This window comes from Aedes albopictus, chromosome 2 (assembly GCF_035046485.1).
Source record: "Aedes albopictus strain Foshan chromosome 2, AalbF5, whole genome shotgun sequence".
Taxonomy (NCBI): Eukaryota; Metazoa; Arthropoda; class Insecta; order Diptera; family Culicidae; genus Aedes; species Aedes albopictus.
Window position 1 is genome coordinate 22,790,820 of NC_085137.1, and position 18,276 is coordinate 22,809,095.

General features: G+C 37.3%; 1 long non-coding RNA gene across 2 annotated transcripts; it reads left to right on the forward strand.

The window, feature by feature from the left end:
- The first annotated feature begins 936 nt into the window (after window positions 1-936).
- Window positions 937-4,720, forward strand: LOC109425358 (uncharacterized). Of its 2 annotated transcripts, none has more exons than XR_009998147.1 (3): window positions 937-1,193; window positions 1,256-1,734; window positions 4,595-4,720. It is a non-coding gene; the product is annotated as an uncharacterized LOC109425358 (long non-coding RNA). The 2 variants fall into 2 exon arrangements; XR_009998148.1 differs by lacking the exon at window positions 4,595-4,720 and adding an exon at window positions 4,410-4,567.
- Window positions 4,721-18,276: the final 13,556 nt, after the last annotated feature.

The window sequence follows — 18,276 nt, forward strand, 5'->3', positions numbered from 1 at the left end:
CTTAAAACTTTTTGGAGTAACCGCTGGATGCATTAAAGCTTACTAAAGAGTGCCACACAAATAAATGGCAATCAACCAGGCGTAATATTTTTTCATTCAATTTGATGTAAACGCAATTGGAAAAACTTCTGGCGGGCTTCATTTTTCTAGCCAGGTGACCAAACTGAGCTTTTTCCGCTAGAGTCCGATTGCGACTGGGATTTCAGAAGCAGTCAATAGGTGCTACGGATGACATCGTTTGCTCTAGCTCCGACATCACAGTAGTTTCATAGAATCACTAAGTGTTCCGCAGCCGGAGTATGAAGCTCCTTATTGATTTGCACTGTATACTTGCCATACACTAGATGAGATAAAACAGCCTAGAAAAGCGAAACACCACTTAAAAACTGATAAAAATGCTAAACTTTCAGTTTGTTTACATTTCTGAAGGCTATTGTCAAAGAGTATGATTTTGGAGGCAAAGTGAAAAAGCCGCTTCTTTTCATTCGGGCCGACCGCGTCGTCGTCGTCGTTAATTTGAATGTGCACATCGTCGTACCCTTGTATAGTTGTAGCGGTTCAGTGTGATTTCGGAGAAGAGGCCAGTTAGAGGAAGATGCTGCAGCACATACGCACTGGACACTTCGAAGGATGTTTATTGGTGAGCTCGTTCCATTTTATCATAATAATTACTGCTAAAGGATGTATAAAATTCTGCTCTGGTTTTTGTGTATCTATCTAACAAATATTGAAAAGTTCGTCACGTCATGTGTCGGTGCTAGTTTCCAATGCACATTCAGTTGATAATAAATATCTTTCTTTCATTTTTTGCATTTACACAAAAATTTGAATGGTTCGTCATCTTCGGTGTCGACATCTGTAATATTTTATTCAAAATGAATAAAAGTGTTGACTCAAGTAAAGGTTGCAAGAATCATCACTTACCAAAGTGAATCCAAATCAAGGGGCGTTTCACTCGGGATGCATTTCATATATCATAAAAATAAAATGCATTTTTTTACATTAAATGTACATTAAATGTGCATTTAAAAAAATTTTTAAGCGTGTACCTTTCACCAATGTCACTGTCAAAAATTTCAGTTAACCGCGCGGAGTGTTGGCAACAAAAAAAGAAAAAAAATCCTGTTATGAAAACAAAAGTTTAATTTAGTTAATTCGGTACATAAATTGGTTGAATAAACGTGCAAAATAGGGTAAGTCATAGAGAAAATTGTAATTTGCTGTTTTGTGCTTATTAAATTTCTATATTTTTCAGATTTGCATCGACAGTCTGCTGGTGAATGCCAGGGTACACACGTCTATGCCGTTTTCGCACAAAGTGGTGGCGAAGAGCACCCGGAAGAGCTTTAGCTTGGAAGTGCGCTAGAGTAGCAACCGTTGCAATGCAAGGTAGCGCATATTGGATGCGGAGAAAAAGCGCTTCCATGAGAGCCGGGGACAAGCAGCGGTACGGGTTGGAAGTGCAGAAAAACGCCCCAATGGTCGATCCCCAACACATCGACACGACCACTCGGAGTATTGCCACGACGAAAGTTGCAATGCTTCAAGGAATCCGGAGCAAAACTGGTCAATACATCGCAAGCCCGTCTCTTCAGCTTCCTCGGAAGTCGCGTCAAGGTATTTTTGCTGTTCATCCTGTACGGATGCATCAGCGGCTCATCAAAAACAGGCTGCAAGGTGGGCGGGTGTGATGTTGACCGCGCTTCAGTTCATGCTGCTGCTTATTGAACATGAGTGAGTATTGAACAAATTCTCTAATAGTTCCTTTGGAAACTAACAGAAATCATTACGGATATCAAATCATATTATTCTATGAATTTTTCAACAAATTTCTTTGGAGTTTAAGCCTGCTTTTATGGTATTCTTTTAGCAGAATTTGTTTATTTGGGAATTTTGAAGTACTTAGGGCCAATTTCTTCACCAGAAATTCCACCCGAGATTCTTTCAGAAATTATTGCAGTGAATGTTTCAGTAACTCCGGGATTTTTTCCGGGATACTCCGAGATTCTTTTAGAAATTATTGCAGGGATTCTTTTAGTTACTTCTCCCAAGACTTCCTTCCCAAGACCTTCCAGGAAATCCTTCCGAGATTCCTTCAGGATATTTTTTTCAGATTCCTCCAAAAATTTTTAACGGTATTCCTCCAGGAGTCCTGCAAGAATTGCTCTTAGGATTTCTCTGGAAATTCCTCCCGGGATTCATTCTGAAATCAATGGAGAGATTTTCTCAGTTAGGCCTCCCGAGGTTCCTCCAGGAATTCCTCCCGGGATTACTGTAGGAATTGCTTTCGGGATTCTTTAAGAAATTAGTGCATGGGTTTTTTCAGTTCCTCCCGAAATCTTCGAGGAATTCCTCCCGGGATACCTCCATGAATTTCTCCAAAAAATTCTTCAGAAATTCCTCTCGGTATTCCTTTTAGAAACTTCCAGGAATTCCTCCTGAGATATCTTCAGGAGTTCCTCATGTGATTCCTACAGGAATTCCCTCCGGTTTTCCTCCAGCAATTCCCTCCGATATTCCTCCAGGAATTCATCCCCGGATTTATCTGAAAAAAAAAACCCTCCCGGGATTCATCCAGAAATTATTGCACGGGTTCTTTCAGTTCTTCCTCCCGAGGATCCTCCAGGAATTCCTTAGGATTCCTCTAGGATTTCCTACTGGGAACTAACATTTTTTCTGTATAAGGTTTTAAGCGAACGTTCTTCCAAAAGCTACCTAGTGCTCCATAAGCTGTTATGCAGCTACTTTTGTTAGTAGGAATTCCTTCCGGGGTTCCTCCCGGGATCCCACTAGGAATTCCTCCCGGGATACCTAGTGGAATTCCTCTCGGGATTTTATCTCAAGATTCCTTCCAGGAATTTCTCCGGAGATTCCTCCAGGATTTCCTCCAGAAATTCCACTCGGAATCTTCGAGGAACTTCTCCCGAGATTCCTCCAGAATATCCTCCAAAATTACTCATGAGATTCCTTTGGAAAGTCTTCACGGGACTCCCCTTCGAATTCCTTCAGGGATTCCCGCAGGAATTCCTCCCGGGATACCTCCAGGAATATTTTTCGGGATTTCTCCAGGAATTCCTCCCTGAAACAAGCCCAGGATACCTCCAAGAATTCCTCCCAGGATTCTCCCAAAAATTTCCTCCCGGGATTCCTCTAGAAATTGTTCCAGGAGTTCCTTCCGAGAAACTTCCAGAAATTCCTCCCTAAGTACCTTCAGGAATTCCTCCCAGGATTCTGCCAAGAACTCGTACCGTGGTTCTTACAGGAATTGCCTCCGGTATTCCTCCAGGAGTTCTTCCCGGGATTTCTCTAAAAACACCTCCCGGGATACCACCAGGAATTCCACCCGGGATTCCTCCAAGAATTTCTCCAGAAATTCCTCCCAGAATTCCTCCCAGGTTTCCTCCAAAAACTCCACCCGGGATTCTACCAGCAATTCTTCCCAGGACTCCTCCAGGAATTTCACTCGGGATATCTTAAAAAATTCCTTCCGGGATTCTTTCAGAAACTATTGCAGATTTTTTCAGTTTTTCATCCCAAAGCTCCTCCAGGAATTCCTCTCAGGATTCCTCCAGAAATTCCTCCTGTGATTATTCCAGGAATTCCTCCCGGGATTCTTCTAGGAATCCCTCCCGATACTCCCCAAGGAATTCCTCCCGGGATTTCTCTAAAAACACCTCCCGGGAAACCTCCAGGAATTCCTCCAAGAATTTCTTCAGAAATTTCTCCCTGAATTCCTGCAGATTCGTGGCAGGTTTCCTCCAAGAACTACACCCAGCAATTCTCACCGAGTTTCCTCCAGGAATTTCAGCCAGGATTTCTGAAGAAATTCCTTCCGGGATTCTTTCAGAAACTATTGCAGATTCTTTCAGTTCTTCATCCCAACATTCCTCCAGGAATTCGTCCCGAGATTACTGAAGAAATTCGTCCTGGGATTCCTCCAGGTATTCTTCTAAGAATAAAGATTTTTGAAAATCATTTGAATGTATTTTATGAAGCTACTAATTTTTAAAAGTGATAGAAGATTCAATTTCAATTGTAGAATATGTGCCAAATGACTGTAAATTTCTAAGAATCTTCAACGATTTTCAGAATCTATTCGAATAGCTTTTGTAAGGCAACTGGCATCTTAAAATAGTAAATGCTAGTTGTCTAAGAATTCCTAAGATTCTTAAGGAATTTTTGAAAATCATTCAAATATGTTTTGCTTCTTTTGTTGTTAAATTCGATTTTAAAATTGTTCACTTGCCTTGTTTATAAAAAATATATACAATATGTATTAATTAAGCGTAATATACGTAATTACGCGATACATTCCATGCTACATTTATTGCAATGGAAAAGTTTTATTTTTGCAAGATCATTTCCTCCTTCGGGAATAACTTTTTTTGAAAAATATTTACACTTTTCAGGTCCCCTCTTAACCACCAAATCGTAAACTTCTTTAGTATATTCAAGTGCCTTAATAATTTGTCATCGTCGCTCTTGTTTGTTTCATTTGGAATGTAATAAAATTATTTCCGTATATGTATTCGTTTTTTTTTTGTTTCTTATTCGTATAAATATTTGTTTTAGTATTATTATTTTTTTCTTACAGTTACTTCTGTCTACCAAACCGAGCATCATCATGGAGTTCATTCTCATCATCATCAGTCTAAGACGAGCCTCGGCTTCGATTTTATACATCATATTTTTATTATTAATAAATAGTACTGTAGGGGAAGGGGTGCTGCTTTGTTGGGGCAAAACATATTCGAAAGTGCATCAAGGCTCTGAACAAGGTAAATTATTGCGATATATGCTATTTTGTGGCATGCCTCTTTCTAAAATTAGTCACTTTTTAGAGAAAGTAAAATTCGCTCTTAATCAGAATTTGCTATAACTTATTAGGTTCACCAGGTCCAATCAAGTTGTATGGCGATGCAAAACCATTTAATGTTGAATTTGGTTTCATCTTTCAAATATATATGAAATTTGTTATAGGATTTTCAAGGCCTCCCAATTTGCACGGTGAAGCTCAGTGTTCTATTTCTTCCTAATTTTAACATATTTAGCATATTTGGTTTTATATATAGTCGCTTCTCCCTTAAAGCTTTTTGGAAATGCCAACGGCTTAGAAAAGCTTGGTACTTTTTACTGAGAATTTGTTAATGAAAATGTTCACCTAGTCCTCCAAAATTGCTAGGTGAGGCTTAGCATATTTGCCTTTCTATATATTCACTTCTCCCTTAAAACTTAGGAAATACCAACGGCTTGTAAATGCTGAATATTTTTTATTTTATTTGTTAATGAGGCCCTTATTACGAGTGTCACTTCACGGTGAAAATCGATCACGGTGGCACATTGCGAATCCACGGTGAAAAAGTTGTGGGTTAATCAAAGGGGAATCACTTTCACCGTCCTTATTACCGGTGTCACTTTTTTGTTTTCACCGTGAAGTGACACTCGTAATCAGGCCCTGAAAAGGTACACCAAGTTCTCTCAAAATGCCAGGTGAAGCTTAGCATATTTGCTTTTATATACACTAACTTCTCTCTTAAAACTTTGTAGAAAAACCAACAACTTTTGAGAAATACCATTGGCTTACAAAATGTTGGTTCTTTTTACTAAGAATTTGTTAATGAAAAGGTTCACCAAGTCCTCCCAAATTGCCAGGTGAAGCTTATCATATTTGCTTTTGTATATGGTAAGTTTTCCCTTAAAACTTTTGAGAAATACCATTGGCTTACAAAATGTTGGTTCTTTTTACTAAGAATTTGTTAATGAAAAGTTTCACCAAGTCCTCCCAAATTGCTAGGTGAAGCTTATCATATTTGCTTTTATATATGGTAATTTTTCCCTTAAAACTTTTGAGAAATACCATTGGCTTACAAAATGTTGGTTCATTTTACTAAGAATTTGTTAATGAAAAGGTTCGTCAAGTCCTCCCAAATTGCTAGGTGTAGCTTATCATATTTGCTTTTATATATGGTAATTTTTCCCTTAAAACTTTTGAGAAATACCATTGGCTTACAAAATGTTGATTCTTTTTACTAAGAATTTGTTAATGAAAAGGTTCACCAAGTCCTCCCAAATTGCTAGGTGAAGCTTATCATATTTGCTTCTTAATAAAGTGACTTTTCCCTTAAAACTTGTGAGAAATACCATTGGCTTACAAAATGTTGATTCTTTTACTAAGAATTTGTTAATGAAAAGGTTTACCAAGTCCTCCCAAATTGCTAGGTGAAGCTTATCATATTTGCTTCTTAATAAAGTGACTTTTCCCTTAAAACTTTTGAGAAATACCATTGGCTTACAAAATGTTGGTTCTTTTTACTAAGAATTTGTTAATGAAATGGTTCACCAAGTCCTCCTAAATGACTAGGTGAAGCTTATCATATTTGCTTCTAAAAAAAGTCACTTTTCTCTTAAAACTTTTGAGAAATACCATTGGCTTACAAAATGTTGGTTCTTTTTACCGTCTTACCCCGCTGGTTCGACACGTTTTAATACGACACTTTTTAATTCGTACCCCGCTTATTCGACACATGTCGAATTAAAAAGTATTCAAATGTCACAGCGATGTACACTGTAAATGCAAAACAGTTTGATATTGCGCTTATACTCGCACCCGCAGCAGCTCCTCTTGCAGAAGCTGATTCCGGAAGTTCTGAGTTGTTGCTATTCGACACCCAAACCGCCTGTAGACCAACCGGAATGAACTGAGGATGGTAACAATCGTAGAAAGAACAAGCTTTTCATTCGCACCACCACAATATCTGTTGAAATTATGTTCCATAACAAATCTGGCAATCAAAACAAAAACAAAAATAGAGTTGCCAAATTTCAATGAGCATGGTCGCGTAGGGTGACCAGTTTGTCGAATTAAAAGTTTACCCCGGTTATCCGACAACAGTCGGTGTCGTATTAGCGGGGTAATACGGTACAAAGAATTTGTTAATGAAATGGTTCACCAAGTCCTCCCAAATTGCTAGGTGAAGCTTATCATATTTGCTTCTTAATAAAGTGACTTTTCCCTTAAAACTTTTGAGAAATACCATTGGCTTACAAAATGTTGATTCTTTTACTAAGAATTTGTTAATGAAAAGGTTCACCAAGTCCTCCCAAATTGCTAGGTGAAGCTTATCATATTTGCTTTTATATATGGTAATTTTTCCCTTAAAACTTTTGAGAAATACCATTGACTTACAAAATGTTGGTTCTTTTTACTAAGGTTAATGAAAAGGTTCACCAAGTCCTCCCAAATTGCTAGGTGAAGCTTATCATATTTGCATTTATATATGGTAATTTTTCCCTTAAAACTTTTGAGAAATACCATTGGCTTACAAAATGTTGATTTTTTTTACTAAGAATTTGTTAATGAAAAGGTTCACCAAGTCCTCCCAAATTGCTAGGTGAAGCTTATCATATTTGCATTTATATATGGTAATTTTTCTCTTAAAACTTTTGAGAAATACCATTGGCTTACAAAATGTTGATTCTTTTTACTAAGAATTTGTTAATGAAAAGGTTCACTAAGTCCTCCCAAATTGCTAGGTGAAGCTTATCATATTTGCTTTTATATATGGTAATTTTTCCCTTAAAACTTTTGAGAAATACCATTGGCTTACAAAATGTTGGTTCTTTTTACTAAGAATTTGTTAATGAAAAGGTTCACCAAGTCCTCCTAAATTACTAGGTGAAGCTTATCATATTTGCTTCTAAATAAAGTGACTTTTCCCTTAAAACTTTTGAGAAATACCTTTGGCTTACAAAATGTTGGTTCTTTTTACTAAGAATTTGTTAATGAAAAGGTTCACCAAGTCCTCCCAAATTACTAGGTGAAGCTTATCATATTTGCTTCTAAATAAAGTGACTTTTCCCTTAAAACTTTTGAGAAATACCATTGGCTTACAAAATGTTGGTTCTTTTTACTAAGAATATGTTAATTAAAAGGTTCACCAAGTCCTCCTAAATTACTAGGTGAAGCTTATCATATTTGCTTCTAAATAAAGTGACTTTTCCCTTAAAACTTTTGAGAAATACCTTTGGCTTACAAAATGTTGGTTCTTTTTACTAAGAATATGTTAATTAAAAGGTTCACCAAGTCCTCCCAAATTACTAGATGAAGCTTATCATATTTGCTTTTATATACGGTCATATGTTGATCATTTTGCTAAGTCTCATCAAATGGCTAGACCAACGACTTCACTTTATGTTATTAAAATTTGTAAATTTATAGATTCAAGTTCTCTAAATTGGTGGAGCTTAAGCTTAGCATTGCTACTCCTTCCAACATTTAGATTAGTTCCGAAGGCTCAAGGTAGAAGCTCCTTTTCAACTAAAATTAGCAATATAAAGGTAGACCTGGTTTTCTAAAGTCGCAAAGTAATGTTCAACATATCTACATCACATACTATTAAATTCATGGATCGTTGCTACTTGTTCATGTTCTTGTTCACGAGTAATTTCAGCTTATTTTCTGCACACATAAGCATCCATATACATAGATATCTAGCTATTTCCGATTAAAAAAAAACAAATCCCAATCGCAAATTTTATTTAACGCAACAGAAAGATATAATTAACAGAAGTGCCAGAAAAATTGGCTCATTTAGAGTAGTATATTGATGCGTGCTATAGATGATCTCTGGCGGTGAAGGATGGGATGATCCACGAGTTCGCTGCACTCTACGTCGAACTGAGATAGTGGGAATGGCCGGCATGAACCTGATCCCTTATGCTGTGGCCATGCTTGATTTGGTTGAACCGGAATTTCCCATATCACTGCACTGTCTCGATCTCTGATGCTTGCTTGAGGACTGCAGCAATCACTATTAAGCCGTTTGCTCCAGTTTGATTACCCATTTCCGTTGCTTGTTGCAGCCGACTCCGGAATCCAGCACCGCTTTTTACCACCTCCACCATATCACCACTCCACAGAGCGTAGTTCTGCAGTGAATAGACGGTACGGAAGGTCCGGAAGTGTTGCAGTGATGATAGCACAGAGAATTCTCTGTGATGATAGTGTCATGTCCCGATCGCGGATCGCAGCGTATTCATCACAGTGGCTTGGTTCCGCCGGTGGAGCATCAAACATCTGGCATTCTGACAAAGTTTCAGCGGCTGCATCTCCGGTTCTGGTCAGGGGTAAAGCTGAGAGGAAGAAAAAATAGCATCTACAATGGCAATAGGCGTAATTGACAAAATCTTACCATTGTCTCTGAAAATACGGGGGTAGGTATATTTTTAACGCAAGTTATAATCAACGGAGCTGGACCATCATTGTTAAACAGGAAAAACAGACGTCACAACAAACAAGCAACTAACCTGGGATACGTGTTGTGGTGGGTGAACATCGGATTTGACATTTCAAGTACACTGTTAATGTGATTTGAATTCGGCGAAAATCAAATGCATTTAATGCATTCAATGGACATTAAATGTACATTTGGGAAGTAAGACACCCCTTGATCCAAATCATGTGACTCTCCCCCTCCCCACTAACAAAAACTCCTTCCCGTGACAGTCGTGGAGAAAATGAGGTGATCTCGGTCTCTAGTAGCAACGTGCGTCACACTAACATTCCTTTCCTTCCTCGATGACCGTAAGGACGTGGCCGGCGCCGTTATTGACTAATAAAGTCTGGAATTCTCGAACTGTGCACATTGAGAGCGGTAGTTACTCCCAAGCTCCGTTTGTTGGTTCCTTGTGCAATTTCGATTGTTCTGGTCAAGCACGGAGTAGCAACTACGAATTGTACGGTCATCTATACTCATGCTCATGCTCATTTCTGAAGGCTATTGTCAAAGCGGCAAGTTCTTAAGATCATTCAGTCTGAACCGCCAGTTCTATAGAACCTATTAGTGTTTGAGTAGCGCACAAATGCATGCGTTAAGAATAAGTAGGTGTATCCTAGTATCTGCACCGTATTCATAAAGAACAGCAACTCTAGAACATGTTGCTTTTACACAAACTGATCTTAAACAATCTGAAACAAAACCTGTAGGACTTACCTTGACGGCATCCATATTTTTCATTACGATGATCAATTCCTGCTTGAAGCTATGTACGCCAGGTTGGTGTTTGGATTATGATTTGAATGCAAGTTGGATTAAAATTGTTATTTTTAATATGCCCAAAACCTTAAAATGACGCGGCGCTTCGCTTCATTCAGAAGTATTTTATTGCATTATTCCGGTAAACTTTTTTGGCATGAATTTTTCGGTCATAACAAAAGAGTTTTCCTCCGTGAAAATTGAAAATTAAATATTTTTTAAAGTCGATGACCGATATACTTGTCGTTTTTTCATTATTATTAATTTGCAATTTACTGCCAATAAATGTGATGATTGATAGTTTCGGATTTATTTTAACTCTTTGGTTTTAATCGTGCTTTTAAGGTGCTTTCCGAACTTTAAAACGGCTGGTTGGTCTTCTTTCAACCTACACAACAGACCTTATCCATGGTGTGAAGTATACTACAAGAATATGCCATAAAACCAAGTAGAATACATAACGTTTTAAGGATTGGTTTTAACAACCTCCTGTAGGGTGGGCCCTTTCGGGTTTGAAAGAGTTTTATCACGGGTTTATTAGAGCTGTAAAAATAACTAAGCTTAAAAATAAGTTTTAACGGTTTGATTGTAAAAACAGCTTGTAGGCTATGAAAAAACTAAAAATGTTACTTGGGACATAACCGAGTTTTTGGTCGGTTTTTCGTCATGTAGATTTTTCAATCTTTCAACCGTCATTCGATATTCTAGCTACAAATAATTAACTGTCAGTCTTTTTAACGTATTTTTGTCAAGTTTTACTTACTTTCCCGTCCGGTTTCATGCGGAAAACCGTAACTTAAATCACTAGTGATCGGGATTCGGACCTCTTTCGCTACTGTATGTCTACGTTTTCAAAATGACGGTTGATGATTTTAAACTTCGTGTGTTATGTGTTCGGTTCTTAGTGTGCTCGGGTGATTAGCTTGTGTTGTGTTTACATTCGTTCTGTTTTGATTTTTCATTTTCGTCGTCTGTATGTTTTTATCGTGTGGAGTGTAGCAGCGTAGATTACGTGCAGGTTGTCTGTGTCTGAGCGTTTGTTTACCGTGTGTGGCATGTTTTTGATGTAACAACTTTCCAAAATGGGAAGATTTGATGGTCTATGTGTCCTATCTAATATCTTCACATCGTCAAGTTTAAATACATGGTCATTCCCTGCTGCGTGGTCTACTAGTGCTGTCTTTTCCCTAATGTTTATAATCGCTGCGTCTGTGTTCGTATGTCCTGCTTCTCTCAGCGCCGCCAGTCTGCGTACAGTAGAACGATATCCAGATGTGTGTGTTTTCAGCTATGTCGTCGTCATCCGAATGTAGCAGCCATCACAGTTGTCGCAGTCAATTTTGCTTTGCTCGTCTCTTGGAGTCTTGTCTTTTACTAGTGGTAGTATCATCCCAACCGTGTTTGTTGTTTTGGTGGCGAAATTCGTTGTTGGATAGTCCCTTCTCAGTGTTTTGGTTATCGAGTGTGAGAGGCCTTCGATATTGATGAACGAACGAAAAACTGTTTCCCTCTCATCTGTTTCGTTTTCGTTCGCTTCTAGCTTCCACACTCCCGATCAAAAGTTTGGGGTCACCCCCTCAAAAACATGTCATTTTTTGCGTTGCGTTTTGCGTCGTTGACAAAGATATCAACAAATCACTTTTCCATGTTTTACGATAGTGACCCCAAACTTTTGGCCGATACATCATTTTGAGGGGTGACCCCAAACTTTTGGTCGATGACATCAAGGATTAATTTACTTAATATTTTTTTTCTAGATTTTTTAGCTAAGTTCTGTAAAAAGCAGTTGAAAGCTAATAGAAAATGGGTTATATTACCGCTCTCATCTTAAAATTTGGACGACCCAATTTCCAGCGACACTGCCGTAAGTTTATATTCATTTTTTAGAAAATTTGCAACTTTGGGATAAGTTTACATACAAAATTGTTTGAAAAAGTTTCTTTTCAATCATGTTCAACGTTTCTTTGACTTATTATCTTTTGGATGAGACCTAGGGTTTTGACATCGGACGCAAATTGGCGAAGATAAAAAAATGGCCTAAAAAAATGACATGTTTTTGAGGGGATGACCCCAAACTTTTGATCGGGAGTGTAGCTTCTAGGTTCTAGCTTCGCGAAAGATTAACCAATCGAGCCCAAATTTGTGCCAATGATGCACATATAATAGGTTGACAAACACTCAAAATTTGAGATTTTTCATGCACTCTATGGAAAGTTGCAGCATGGAGTGTGTAATGGGATTTCGTCCGGGTGCCGGTGTCGCGCGCTTTTGCTTCGGTGGCTCGATTCTTTTTTCTTTTTCTTTCCGAAGTGAGCATTTCGACGGCGGAGTCGGTTCCGAACTTTTCGCTTCCCGCCGGCGCTAGTTCCCAATACACTTTTAGTTGATAATAAATATTTTCTTTCATTTTTTGCATTTACACAAAAGAGTGAAAAGTGTTAGTTCGGGCACGCCGGTCGAGAAAAAATTCGGGCGTCGACAAGTGAGTCGCGTTCAGTGTATTTCTGTGTGGAATAGACTAAAGATTTCTGCTCCCTAGTGGAATAGAGACGTGCGATAGTATTTCTTTTTGGCTAGTTTTTGCGTCGAAAAGTGGTCGGTTGTTAACGGCGGTATGTGTATATTGATCCATTGTCAAATCATATCACCAACCATAGGTGACTCCCGGACTGACAATGTACCTTACCCTACTAACAAAAATTCCTTCCTGAGACAAACGTGGAGATGCAGCGATTCGCGGTCTTTATAACAACGTTTGTCTTACTAACATTCCCTCCCATCCTCGATGACCGTAAGGACGTGGCCGGTGCCGTTATTGACCCTATTAAAGTTGAGAGCTCTCAAACTGTGTACATTGAGAATAGTAAGCTAGTCCCAAGCCCTATACATTGATTCCCTGTGCAATTTCGATTGCTCTGGTCAATCACGGAGTAGCAACTACGAATTGTGCGGTCATCTATGCTCATGCTCATGCTCACTCTATGGAAAGTTGCAGCATGTTAAACTTTTTTGTGAGAGAAAAAAAAGTTGCCTATCCCAAACATTTAGGCCACCCCCTGTATATGAGTTCCTTCTGAAGCTTCACCAGGATTTACTTCAGATTCGTTTTAAAAATTAATCAGAAACTTCTACAGGGATTTCTTTAGGCATTCATTCAAAGATTCTTTGATAAATTCTTCTAAACTTTCTTCAGAAACTTTCCAGATATTCCTTCAGGTATTTCTTCACGAATTCCAACAGAGATTTGTTTGGGAATTGTTTTCGGGATTCTATTGAAAATTCCCACATGAATGTGCCCAGAAGTTTCTTCAGGAATTTATCTAGAAAATACTGCAGTAATTCCTCCAGAGATTTCTGCAGGAGTTCATACAATGATTTCTTCATAATTCTTTCCACATACATCTCGATGATTCTCCCCAGAGATTGATCCGGCATATCATCTAAGGATAACTCCAATAATTTCCGAACGAACTCCTTAAGAAATTTATTTAAAAATATTTCCTAGGCATTTCTACGGAAATTCCTTTAGAAATATGCCAAGAGTTTTTTCTATGCATCTTTGCAGACGCTTATCTATGCGTTACTCCAGCTGTTCAGGATTTCTCTGAGAATACTTTCAGAAATCCATCAAGTATTTTATAATAGGATTTCTCCTGGAATTTTCCTATAAATTCTTCAATATTTTTTTTTTCTAGGAATTCCGCCAAGGATTTACCGAGAAGTTTCTCCAGGAAGTTCTAAGGAAATTTCACCTAGGATTGCTTCAAAAATCTCCCGGGGATTTCTTCAGATATTCCACCAGAAATTCATTGAAAAGTTCTTCCTAAGATGTTTAAAGCATTGTCCAGTTAGAATCCGGACGCAGATAATCACTTATATCTCAGAGGTGGAATAACAAACAGAAAAGGTGAAGCCCTCAAAACAAAGATAATTTACTGTAGTTTCATGGAAAAATATCATTAAAATTATTTAATTTAATTTTTAATACACTTTCTCATTTTTTCCGTGATCACTTCCTCAAAAATCTGCACAATGGTAGTAAATTTTAACATCAACCCCTGCGGCGGATTTGTTTAACAATCAGGTCATCTCTGTAGTGTCCTGAGGCCCTCTACCAATCTGATTAGGATTCCAAAGAAACGTTGCCAAATATTTCTCTTCTTGCGAAATTAAGGGCTATTCAGTGAATTCCAAAGAAGCGAAATTTGAGTGTTTTTTTGTTAATAAACACTATCCAACAGTGATGACACCACTACACATCTCAGGCTGTCGTGATAGCTCACCAAATTAGCTCAAACTTCTGCAGATCCCTTGGGTGCATTTTTGAAAAGCAGCACGCGATTCTTGAGGTTATCATCTTTGTACACATTGGGTGTCAAAATCGTGATGTGAGAAAACGATGTCCAGAGCTCGAACTTCCTAGCAAATCTTGGAATTCCAAGCAGATTTATCCATGAACATAAACTTCAATCTTCCTTGGGCACTTCCTCATGGCATGGTTAACAACATCTGTGCACATCACACATAATGGTTATGGAGACATTAACATTTTTCGCGACTGTCGTACCTGACCACGCTTAATTTTCAGCGTGTTTGTGCAAGATTTTTTTCCTTCACTTGTCTTCAATCGGAAATAACTTTTCACTCGTAGCAAGAAAATCGATGAAAATTTCACCATCAATAGAGGACTTGTTTATGATCAGACTGCTGTAAAAAAAAATATGATTATGATCATTGAGTGCGTCACAATAAATTATCCTTTGCGTCCGGATTCTAACTGGACAATGCTTTACAGGGATTTTACAGTATCATTCTTCACTACCAAAAATCATTGCATCCAAATGTGAAGCTTCGTTGTATTCATACGTTCAAAGAATGAGAGGCTCAAGCTTGCACTTCAAGAGAGAGAGAGCGCTTTCCTGATCACGTAACTTGTCCGGGTTTCTTTCAGAAATAACTACTTGCATTGATAGTGGAGCGGACCTGGCGTGATGGTTAGAACACTTGACTATCACGCCGAGGACCTGGGATCGAATCCCACTCCCGCCAAACTCGCAAAATGTGTGTTCTTCCTTCGGAAGGGATGTAAAGCGTGGGTCCCGAGATGAACTAGCCAAGGGCTAAAAATCTCGTTAATACAGATACAAAATAAAAACTACTTGGATTCCTTCTGAACTGCCTTTGAGGAGATATTTCTATCGTCAGTGACTTCTTCACAATTTAAGGAATTTCTTTAGGAATTTCAACAAGGGATTTCTTCAGAAGTTTTTCAGAAAATCTCCTAAAAATTCCCTTACAAACAGGGATTGCTTCGGAAATTCCTCCTAGGGTTTCTCCAAGAATTCTTTGAGGAATTCCTTTAGCGATTTCCGTAGAAATTCTCACAAGGATTGTTCATCAGAAATAAGGACTGTATCGGAAATTAACTATAAACGTTCAAAATGCTCTATCTCGAAGCACGGTTGGTCTTTTCATCCCGGTTCTTCTATGAAATCTTCACAATATAGTTAAGTTTAGAACAGCTTGAAGAAATTTGGAAAATGTTTGGTATTATTGAGAATATGGTTCTATGAGTATACCACACAAAATAACAATCTGTACAAACTGCATTTTTTTTTTAATTTTTTTGACGTTTCAATCATTTGTAGCGAAAAAAAAATGTACGGTGGATAATCTGGAAAATAATTATTATTACTAGCAGTTATGTATACATAACATATCACTCAATGCTGACTTTTAAAATTCTTATTTTGGATAGAAAAACCTCAAACATTCAGAATATGGTCTATCCCAAAAAACACCAACTTTATGGTCGAACTTTGACGCTCTGTTTTAAATATCTTCAGAGGTTATAAAATTCCGTTCTTTAGTGAAACTACAGGGGATGGCCAAAATGTTTGGGATAGGCAACTTTTTTTTCTCTCACAAAAAAGTTCAACATGCTATAACTTTTCATAGAACGCATCAAAAAATCTCAAATTTTGACTGTTTGTCCACCTATTATATGTGCATCCTTGGTACAAATTTGGGCTCGATTGATTAATATTTCGCAAAGTTAGAACCGTTCGGGTAAACCACCTTTTTTTAGACAACTCATTTTTGAGCTGTCATATCTCGGAAACCAATAAACCGAGTTGAATGAAATTTTGAACGTACATTAACAATATGTAAATGCTTCACAAACTATTAAAACATAGATACTTTTTAAACGTTGAAAAAAGTTATCATGGATTGACACTTTTTGGACCTTTCTCGAAAAAATGTAATTTTTTGACATCAATGTCAATAAATTTTAGTGTTGATATCCAAAGATTTTCCACTTCTGTTCTCAAATTATCTCTAATCAGATATATTAGAGCCTATTTAGATTGAAGGAAGAACACATTTCATAATTTTTGTGTGGTATTGTAAATTTTACTTATTTTCCTCTATATGGGTAAAAATTTCAACCCGATATAACTTATTTCGCCGTGAGAAAATATTACATTTTATAACGTCGTATTAAGTATCAATATATAGTTGATATACGTTAAAAAATTCATTCAATTCGGTTCACTGGTTTCCGAGATATGACAGTTCAAAAACGAGTTGTCTAAAAAATAGTGTTTTACCCGAACTGTTCTAACTCCGCGAAAAATTATTCAATCGAGCCCAAATTTGTACCAATGATGCACATATAAGAGGTTGATAAACAGTAAAATTTAGAGATTTTTTGATGCACTCTATGAAAAGTTACAGCATGCTGAATTTTTTTGTGGGAGAAAAAAAGTTGCCTATCCCAAACATTTTGGCCATCCCCTGTACCTCTTCAATAGATTTGAATACATACCCAATTGAAAAAATGCAAATATTAAACTTTATGTATTTTTTATTTGCGTAATCGTTCTTTGAAGACGCATAAAAAAAGAGTTCCTCGAAAAATGGCCTTTTTTTTCAATTTTAAGAATTGCCCTAAATTGGGGAGGAAATTTTTCTTGATAAAAATAATTTTCCTATACAGTCGGAACCCGCTCGTTGAGCCACAACCTACACCCAACCAACGAATTCGATTCGCTAGTTGGGTGAAGTGACAACAGCACAAGGGGCGTGCGCATTGTTTTTTTTTTTTAAATCATGTTTGAGTTGAAAGCAAAAAGGAAACATTTTCAATTTGTTTTACATTTAGAGCAAAACTGATACGTTTTGCAAGATACATATATGGCCAATGCGAGAAATAATTATTTTCACCCATTTTCAGTCGGTAAAGTGAAAATATAGATGTTTATGAAACCACCCGGACCAAAAGCAAGCACAAAACACTTTCAATGATCGACAAAACAAAGATTGCCTATGTTTTGCATTTGTTTCGAAGTAATTGTACATATTCTTTTTTTTTTTAAGAAATATGAAATAGAATTTTTTTTCTCGATTATCAGTAAAGTTTAAGCAACCAAAAACTCATTAGCTCGCCCCTCGGAATTACAGATTGGTTGTCATTTTCAGTTTGACATTCAATTATGACATCCAGGTACTTTTTAGTTGGCTGACAGCTCAACTAACGGGGCCCCAACTAAAAAGCCACCCAACTATTAAGCCCCCAACCAGCGAGTCATGACTGTATCATGAGCATTCTGGAAAAGAATATATTTGCGCAAAAATAAGAGAAAACATAGAATATTTTCCCACAGTTTTCGCAATTTCAAATTTTTAAGAGTTGTCCAAAATTTTAAGAACATGTGTGCAATCTTTGAGATAAAAGTTCAAGTTCAATGATTATTTTTTTGAAAATCAGAACTGCCATTATTTATTTAAAGGTTTTTTTTATAGTATCTCCAGAAATAAAGTTATGTTTATTTCGAACAGATTATTTTTAGGCAATTGTGAACGTTTATAGTTAATCTCCGATACAGTCCTTATCTCCTGGGATGTCTTTAAAGATCTCTGCAGAATTTGTTCAGATATTCCTCCAGGGTTTTTCAGAAGTTCTTCAACAAATTTAACAAACATACTGAAGAGTTCTCTAAGGAATCCCTAAAGGAATTTCTGGAATCACTCCTGGAGGTACCTTTGGAAAGTACCCGAAGAAATTCATAAATTTCAAGGAGTTCCAACTTTTGGAGTTATCTTATGAGAAATTTCTGGAAAATGCTTGAGAGAAAACCTGAAGAAACACCGTAAGAAGGGGGTATTTCTCAAAAAAAAAAACAAATATTAGAAACCTTAAGGAACTCTGTAAGTAATTTCGAGGAAAAAAATGCTTGAG